Source organism: Sylvia atricapilla, chromosome 5 (genome assembly GCF_009819655.1).
Source record: "Sylvia atricapilla isolate bSylAtr1 chromosome 5, bSylAtr1.pri, whole genome shotgun sequence".
In the NCBI taxonomy this organism is placed as follows: Eukaryota; Metazoa; Chordata; class Aves; order Passeriformes; family Sylviidae; genus Sylvia; species Sylvia atricapilla.
Genome location: NC_089144.1, coordinates 31,778,248 through 31,788,491, shown reverse-complemented (window position 1 = coordinate 31,788,491; position 10,244 = coordinate 31,778,248).

The window sequence follows — 10,244 nt, the reverse complement described above, 5'->3', positions numbered from 1 at the left end:
ATTTGAACCAAGTAAGAAAGAATAGTCTGAATGCTGTGTTCACCTCATTTTTTAACGTATTGTAAAGTGCCTTCCAGAAAAATGATCATAAATATATCTTTTTTAACAGAAAAGTTATAAGCATCTTCCCCTCATTTTTGAGCTAGGTTTACTTGATGGTAGGATGAAGAGACTAGTGATGCAAATTTTGTTTGTGAAAATGGAGAAGTTAGTATCAGAAAATATGGCCTTTAGTCTCTTTGGTCAGTTTTGAAGATCTTGATATTTGATGCTATGTGTTTTTTTCACATTAGCAATTTAATATTTTATTGCCATTTTTAACTCTCCAACCATCTGTAACTAATTTTATTTTATAAAAAAACCCCTGCTAACATCTGTTTATTTGCAATTGAAATTAGGGCACATAGAATATTACGTCAAACTAATTATTTGGCTAAAAGCTTGAGAATCTGGAATGATATTAAATTTAACTTTGAGTTTATTATGCTTAGACATGGGTTTAGAAAAATGTATTGAGTTAATCATGTCTATTAAGATGCTCTTGAAGACACATTAGTGCCTTTAACTAACTTTAGACTTAGACACTTCTAAATATTAAAACATAGTCATATACAAAATTAATTTTGGTTATTCTAATTAAAAATGGTGAAAATTCTAAGAATTTTTCAAAATAAAATCTAGGTGAAATGTGATTTAATCTCTCTAAAACTCAGGTATATTTTTGTAGTGTTTTAGTAATCTAGGAGAAAAACTCATAAGGCAAAATTTATGGTGAATGAAAAACAGAACATAATTTTCTGTAATTCTACAAAAGTATTTTACATGACTGAATTCCTGTTTCAAGGGATAAAACTTTCAAACCAGCTACAGGTCTGTTTTAGTGTACATAGGTTACAAAGTGGAAGTCACCCATTAAGTTTTATTCTCAAAAGTAACTAAACTATAGAAACAATTCCTTCTTGCTTCTCCACCCCTTTCTCCCTCATAATTTAAGTCTATAACCACAATAAAATCCTTTAGCAGTGAATTTTCATTAGAGTATTCCTTGAATTAATACTCCAGGTGACTATGTATATTCTCTCCTACCGGAAAATACCATGTAAAGTGTCAAAAAGCAATTGAAGGAAAAAGCATTTCTGAGCTATGGAAGAGAGTAAAAATAGACGGTGCTGGGGATTTTCTTGCAAATTAAATGTGCAGTAGATTGTGACTAAGGTGTGGGCATTCTTTCTAGTAACATTAGCACTTCTGTTTGTATTGGTGACAGATGGAGCCTGCTGTGAATACACGGCGTGGATGGAGGTATGAAACAATGAAGATGGCAATGTTAGCTCATGAGGCAGAAATTAAGTTAATTACTTTAACTTTGCCATAGTTTTAGATTTTGTAATGACCCTGCTGATTCAGCTGTTACAAATGGGTTTTTTCTCAGCTTGGGAAGACATTGATGATACAATGCCTAATTTTTGCCCTAAATTGAAAAAGGAGTTTGAATTCAGATGATAACTAGGTGAATGGATTAAGATTAATAAATATGATATACTGAAAAACCTTTTCTGGTCATCTACATAGAATATTCCTCCCTTTGAACATCTGCTATTTATTTATTAAAAAAGAGTTCTTAGTTCATAATTTCCCAAAGAACAAGAATACTGACATTAGATGTTTGTTTTTCAACCCTGTAACTGGACTCAGTAGTGATTTCTGTAGTGGCCCTTTCCTAAAATATTAGTGATGAAACCATTTCTAACTAGACATTCTGAATATTGTTTTTACTTATGAGGGAAGAAGACAAGAAACTATTCTGAATCTCTTTATGAGCTTTCAGAGACTAAGGCCTACATTTTTGTAGGCCTTAATCTCTGAAATTTACTGACTTCTCATGTCTTCAAAAATATTTCTTCAAATGTTGTCCTATATTGTTTATTGCAAAGGATTTCACCCTGAGAGGTAGAGAAGTATTTTATCTGCTGTACAGTAGCTGGGATTTGGGAACATCATGCCTATACTTCTCTCACAGAAGAGGAATTCTACTGTGTTTGGGAACTGGAAGAAGGAAGATAGAATGATAGCAGAACATATGACAGATGTCTTGTGAAGAGAGAAAACATCTTCTCTGCCCTGTTCCTTAACACAGGAAGAGATTTAATAACTTTCTCTTGAAACATCAAAGGAGTTCAACAGTTCCTCTTCCCAGTACTGATCTTATGTACCAGATTTGCCCAAGGCTTAAGGACGTTTGATGTTTAGGCTCAAAATAAGAGGGCTTTTAATCAAAAGTTAAATGAGGCTCTGGAAGAGGCCAAAAACTCAACGCAAACAAGACCTTAACTTATGTTGAAATGGAGTTTTGATGGAAGAGACAGTATGAGACAAATGCCCTCACTTGGGGATTTGCCCTCACCCAAAGCTAATGGAGAAGATCTATATGAGCTGCACTATCATGTTCCACCATGAGGTATGCCCTCCTGTGCAAGGCTCATGGGAAATGAGCTACTGCTCATAAATAATAAATTACTGTTCATAATCAGTTTCCATGACAGCTCTTCAGTGACTGGGTATAGAAAGCAACTGAACAGCTGCAGAAATTGATTTTTTTAGTGTCCTGCTTGCATACTTTTTGCTTAATATTAAAAGGCATGAATATGGTGGGATAAAGATTGGTTATAAAGGCAGAGGATATGTTAATGAATTTCATTTTAATGTGAGTAAGACACTCTTGTGAGTCACTGGAATTTGGGACCAGATGTCCATGCAGTTTTGTCTTCTGCCTTGATCAGTCTCAGTCTGAGCATGTTAGATAAATCTTGAATTGGAGGAGGATGGGGAGGGGGAAATTCAAGCCAGTTTCTCTAGTGAATGGCACTTAACACTTAATCCTTAAAGTGCTGATAATGCTTTATTTTCTTGAGCTCTCCTTAATATTCTTAAAATTAAAGCAGCAGCATGAAAAATGCTGCCAGATTATTCTGTCACTCTTAGCATCTTTGGTGTTTTAAAAAACAAAATAAATATTTGAATTTATATGTGCTGTTTGGGGATTTTTGTAGTCTTGTTTTTCCAGTCTGAGAAATTTTTTACTGACATTTCAAAATCCTTTGGAACTCCATCTGAAATTGCTGTTTAGACTCTTAAAATTGGTGTGGCAATAGAATCCGAAAATGTTTGGGTTTTCTGTTTAAGTACCAGATAAAATGATTGGGGATTTCCATTTTTTTTTCTTGTGTTTCAGATAAGGGTCTCATTCTATGTATGATGTGATTCAAATAGTCTTCCACTGTCTTTTCTCTTTTTTCCTTTCACTTTCTGTCTTTTCTATTCTGATAGTACGTGATAATTTATTTTTAATTGTTAACATTGAGAGCAATACAAACACTTCTTGAAGAATTCTACTCAGTGATTTTAGTAAAGATCTGATGTTTTCAAACTGAAGTTTAAATCTAACCTCTGGTATTGCAGACAACTCTCATGACTCATCTATATTCTTGTTGATGAGTCATGTTACCATCTTTCATTTATTTTTATGGCATTCTGTAAGCAATTTCAAAAATGGACTAATTCTAAATACACACGTATAAAATATGGATTACTGAGACCTCAAAGGAGAATATGGATGACATTTGCTCTAATGTGGTCATAGTAGGGGAGAGGGGAGAGGAAAAGAGACATCCTTCATAGGCAGGATTTCTTTCTTGGCTACTGCAATGACTCCTGTGCCAGGGTTTCTTACTCGCCATTAGAGGCGAAAGAACTACTCTAGTGACCTTAGTAGGTCTGAGTGCACAGGCCTCACAACACAATAAATACAGCAGTCTGCAATGAAAGAAGGCTGAGCTGAATTGTGTTTCATTTGCCATAAACTAGGAGTGTGCATGTGAGCAGTGTAATACATAATGTATTCAGCTACAAGACCTGAGCCTTGGTACTGTGCATTCATATGGAAGGAACAAATTTTCAAGCATTCTGCACTTCCTCTGTATGTTCCTCCTTGATATTTGCTATATTACACCCATAATGAAAATATCCAAATGTACTTGGCTTCTCAAAACATAATATTAATGCAAATTGTCTACTTTCAAAATACAACTTATAGTATAGATGCAAGGAGACATGGACAGTAGCCTGCTATACCTGTAATTATTCTTAAAATAAGAGAATATTAAAGCAGATTGTAATTAATCTGCTCGAATCTCGTAGAATCTCAGACGCACTAAAGCCTAAATGTGTTTCTACACTGAAACAAATGGGAACATATACCCTTTAAAAACTAACTCCATAATGAAACCATGTATGGAGATCTATCTTTACACTAATATTTCCATTCATCAAAATTGCTCAGTCATGGTAGCAGCTTTTTCCTGCACATCAACCAAACACAGATTTATGGAGAGTTTCAGTGTTATGCTGATATGCAGCCTTAAAGATAAAGGTCCTGCTGCAATACTACACATTCTTGAGTACATCGTTAGAGTTAAAAATCTAGGATCTGATTATGTGCTGAGTCAGAGCCTTAGAAGTCAATAACAGCATCAATCAGCTTCTATAAACTGACACAGTCTAGTTCTCCGCACAGTCCTTCAGACTTAATTAGGCATGAATTGAATTGCCATGGTGTCCGTATCCCCATTACCTCTGCACAGTGCTCACTGCACTCTCTCCTTGTCATAAGATACGCTGCTGGGAGCACACCCAGCGTGGGTGTGCAGGTTCTTTGTGGGGAAGAAGTGTCCAGATATAGAGAGATGTAAGGAAGTCAAGGAAATTATGGACTTTAGCTCGATGGGTTTAGTGATGACTCAGGTTCCTATCATACCAAGACCTACCTGTTTGCTAATTTTTTCAGTTAGGTTGAACAGGGGTTTGACAAACCTGGCCTACTGGAAGGCGACCCTGCCCATGGCAGGAGGTTTGGACCAGATGATGATTAAGGTATTTTCCAATCCAAACCATTCTCTAATTCTAGGTAAGAAAAAAATTTCAGACCTGAGAGTGTTTGTATACCCTCACTTATTTCAATATGCTCTTTACATATTAATGCCTAATTTTTAATGTTTCTGAGTGCATATTAGGTATATAAAGTCACATAAAAATCAGTCTTTCTATCTCTTGATATAAGTGAATGTTTCCTCTCCTTGCTGTATGTATGCTTCCTCTGATGTTTGTGAAGCCTTTTTCTCTTTGTGTTATTTACTGTAGGAAGGAGATTGTCCGTTAAGTCTTCCTAGGTCAATTCAAAAGCTGTTACTTAGACTCCTGATTCCATTAGTGCTTACATCAGTTAAAGTTCCTAGAAGATCATGATGAACGGTTCTCCTCAAATCTGCAGTCTCTTCTTTGAAAAATTGCTATGTGTAAATTATGTTTTTCTTCTGTGGTGATAATTTTAGGTAAAGGATAAAATGGATGAAAGACCTGAATCAGTGAGGATGAAATAACATTGGCTGAATTGTATAATGCTGTGAGGACAGGCCTGTTCGGCTACAGAAGGGCCTATACTCTTACTTGATAAAGTGCTCTGTGAGTGTGCTATTTCTCAGAAAGGTATGGTGTGTGGGCAGAATAAATGGAACTCAAACGTGGTGAAAAGAATTCTGCAGGTATATGAAAATGCAATTACTTTTCATGAATGTAGCAGGAGAAACTATTAAACTGTGTGCTACGCAAAGTCAATATAACTGGTTTATAATGAGCTTAAACTTATTTTTTTTCATGCTGGAAATATCTGATGTCTATATATCTCACCAAAACACCTTCTTAATTAAAAAAAAAAAGAAAAAAAAGAAAAAAAAAGAAAAAAAAAGAAAAAAAAAAAAAAGAGAAACTTTGAGTGTCTAATTGCATTCCACAGATCTGCTTTTCTACCTACTTACACTTCTTATTTAAAAATCAAAAGTCCGGGTGAGTTCATCATTCTTCTGACTAGAAAGCTCTAATTAAAAAAGAAGCCATATAATGAGATTCTCATGACCAGTCATAGAGTTTGAATACTAAATTGTCCTGCTGATTTCTACTGAGCACCAAAGCAATATGGCAGTCATTATCTGCTAAGTTTTATAAACCTGTGTATTTATTGATTTCTGCAGTTTCCACTCTTCAGCTTTTTCAGATTGACCACTAACCCTGAAAATGCTCTTGCCTATAGGGCCTAAAGATACTTTTAAAAGTCTGCATTTCAAGATGTTATACTGAGATAATCCCCTAATATCCTGACCAATTATATCTCATTGTCTCCTGTGGTATCCCTGCCAGTTTATATTCATATTTGTCTCTTACATTTAGTTGATGCAAGGAGGGTGACTGTCTCTTAGTTTCTTTTTTGCAGTGTGTAACAGTACAATCCTGGTTCAAGAAGAAGAGTAGTCTGAATAAATTGTAATTATTAAGAATTAAGAATTTTCAGGGATGAGCTCGTCCCTTGTTTTATAATACAGCCATTTGGAAACCTGTGAAAGGTGGGTGATTAAGTTAAAAAATGAAAAAATTGTGTTAGTTTCAGTCAGCACCTGAACTTAACTATGTGTTGGTAACATCATACTGGAGGTCACAAATGACTTCTGATAGTCATATTCCAGAGGGTTATTAAATTGTGAAATGTCCTCAGAATATTTTGCTCCTGCACACATCACTGGGTTGTCCCTTTAGGTTAGTAAAATCCTGTGAGTGAAGACCTGGTGAGAACTCAGCTTGCTGCTCTGTGGGAAAGGGAGAGACAACAAATCTTTTTCTCTGAATCATTCTCTAATCTTCCTTGGAATTGCACTCTCCTATGCTGCACTGGGAAAAAACATGAGATGCTAAATAATCCCTAGGACCCATCCTATTGAGGTGTAACTTCTTATTGTAAAATTGCTTTATGTACTGCCATGAGGAAGAGCAGCATGTGACATGGAAATAGATCAGTAACTAGCAATTGTATGTTGCAATTACACCTGAAGAACTGTAGGAAAAGGTCTCTATTGTGTGTATGAGGGAGTTGGGATTGTGAGTGTGTTTTGGGGTGGGTTTGTTTGTTTATTTTGTTTTGTTTGTTTTTTTTTTTTTTTATTTTATTTTATTTTATTTTATTTTATTTTATTTTTCCCACAGAAGACAAAATAATGCTAAAAATACTGGGAGTAAGCATTTTTGGACTCTCACTGATCAGATATTTCCAGGAGCAATACTAAATTTCATTATTCTAGTTTCTTTCTCACAGGAATGAATATAATTTTAAACTCACTGGTACTGTTGCTATATAGATAGTACCTTGCCTACACAGTTTGCATACTATTGCATTTGAATATTCTTTACTCAGCCTTTTCAAAAAGTGAAATATTTAAGAGAATCAATTCATTTCAGTTCAGATATGCCAGTCAGAAAGATGCAGATGTAATCAGCATTCCTTGTCTCATTCTTCCTCTCCTCCTTTTCCAAAGAGGAACAATTTGCTGTAGTCAGCCCTATCATAGCTCACTGGGGTCTGACTATTTAGAAGAATAAGAGTCTATCTTGCCTACTAAAACCTCTCTGAGTGGTGCAATGGAACCATATTGCCACACTGCTTCTATCTTCTTTGCTGAACAACCCAGTGTGTTAACCCCATGCTATATGTTGCTATCCTACTGGAATTTCAGTTGAGAAAATTAAATGGTTATGGTAATTTAAAGGTGTCTTAGAAATGCTGAAAAGAGTTTATTTCAGGCATGTCTCACTTTACAATGAAATACTGGCAGGTTTCAGAAAAGGATTCTTCTTCTATCAGGATGCAAATAAACACTGTTTTTCCCTAGAGATTGCCTGTCTAACTATGGAATAATAACTCTAGACAAAAGCTGTATATTGTCATCTTTGACATTTTATCTTTATTACATGCTTAGTTTTCCCATGAATTATAACATTCTTCAAATATGATTAGATGTGCACAGTGGTGAATCAGGAATTGTTAATCAAAATTGCTTTAAACAGTCACTCATGAGAATAGGCATCAGTGAAATATTGGGAAGGGCATAATGAAGAGAATATCTAAAAGGTATTCTAAAAGGTACCCTTTAGCAGGATGCAATTTTAAACTAGATGTTGGAGAGGTAATGTGGGTATATGTATTAAGCACTGTGCCAGAAATTGAGTTCATAATGATGTAAGCCTCAATGAGCTCACTAAAGGTTGAAGAAGATATAATAAACCAAGCTGAAAACTGAACTTTTTTTTTGTCCTCCTTTTAACTGCAGTATGAAAAAGAAGTTACAGGGAAGAATGAGAAGAAGGAAGAGGGCTGGGGTAAGAGAGAAAGAACTAGTGAACCCAATAAAACCATAGTGAATGTTTGAGACACTTAAGTATGAAATTCCAGGTACCCAGTTGTCAACACAATATTCATCTGTTGAGGGAGCAAAATTTGAAAGTCTGAATTCCAAACCAATACTATACCTCTGCTAAGGATCTTGGTCTGGCTCTCACAGGCTGCATAACTGCTGAGCCTCAGGCATCTATCTCCCTTGTCTAATGCAGATCAGTGATACTTGGAGGAATGACCCTAACAGCATGGTGTCCTCAGGTAGGCAGGCTGTAAATTTTTGGTAACTCTGCATCAGTGTATGTGATTGCACACAGTATGGTTCAGAATGCTAAAAGGTGTGATTATAGTTACATTTTTTAAATCAGGCATTTGATGCAAAATTCTTCTTCATTACCTCTATGTGTTCAGTGTGATAAGCATTGCACACTGATCCTAATTCAGTTTTGAGAGGATTTTAATTTCTTTCTATTTGTCTGTGATATATTCAAATAGCATTCATAGTAACCCTCTATTTCTTTGGAAAGGGGACTCTGGTTTGGTCTGTATGGGTTTTCTGGTAAAGAATTTGTTTGAAGCCTGTCTCTATGTCTCTGTTATATTTAATATTGTGTTTATTTTTGTAATGGCATATTGTATATCTTGTATATGTAGAGCAATCAAGAGGTTGCATTGTTGACAGACTGGGTAACTTGTGATTCTGGGTTCTGTCTTTCTGCTTTGCATGCACAGGAAAATCCCATTTATGCACTAAAGCAGACAGAATAGCATCTTTGAACTTATATTTATCCCTTGATAAGAGTTCAGTACACATAATTTTCCAACATTCCCCTAACGATAAATCTCAAACTCCAGCTGCAGAGACTTGTTCTCTAATATGTATCTAGCAGTTCAAATCCTAAAGTCTTTAGCTAAGATTTCCAAAAAGTTAAGACCTAAAAATATTTTGTGGATTTGAAATGAAGAGGCTATAATAATAATAATTTTCTATAGGCTAACAAAACATGTGCTTTTTACATTATGATATACATATATATAAATTTAGCATAATATCTTAAATCAATATATATTAAAAGGATCCAATAAAATATAACTATATTGCCTGTATGTGTATTTGATTTTACTTCTATGAAGGTTTAGTACATATTTTCAGAATGAATAGCATTTTCTTCTCAATCTCCTAAAAATTGGAACCTGGTGGTTGTCAACAGCCTTTAATGAAATTCAGTCCTGGGCTTTGGATCACTCCAGAGCCTGTGCAAGCCCTCCAGCAGCTTTTAAGTGGGGGATTGGACCTATGTTCTTAACTCCCGTAGCAGAAGTGAGCTGAGTGCCAAATTACCCTGCAGATTTTACCCAGGGAGAGCTTTGCAGTCAAAGTAGGAGTAGCTGATTAGCGGGGAAAGCAAAATATTCTTGACTGTTGCCAGAAAAACTTAATCCACTTCACTGTCAATAGTAACAATGCTGGAATGAATCTGCTAAGGCTCTACTAAGACCATGGGGCTTGAAAATCAGGTTTTCAAGCAAAAAACTTGATCAATGTGTCCTCATTTTCATTTTGCAGAGGTTGGGTATGCTCAACTGTCAGATACTAAAAGGGAGCATAAATATTTCCACTTCTCTTAACTTATTAGAAAATAAACACCCTAATACAAAGTTTATCTTCATCTTAATGTTTATCCTGAAGCAGATCACACTGTAAAAATTGTGCAGAAGCTGGTTGTTTTCCTTTAAAGCAAGGTTTTAATCACAGGGTTAGGTATTTCTCTGCAGTAATATGTGCTTCTCTCAATCCATGTAAATACCTCAGACAGGGTCAGGCTGAGGTATTTTAAGGCTTTTCATGGCAGCCCTTCTATCTTCCTGGAAGACCAATAGACTTTTGCTGTCTGAGGTGTGAATGAAGTATTGATTCTGAAGGGATCAAACCTCTGCGGTGCTTTGTAAATCAGGAAAACATCAATGAATC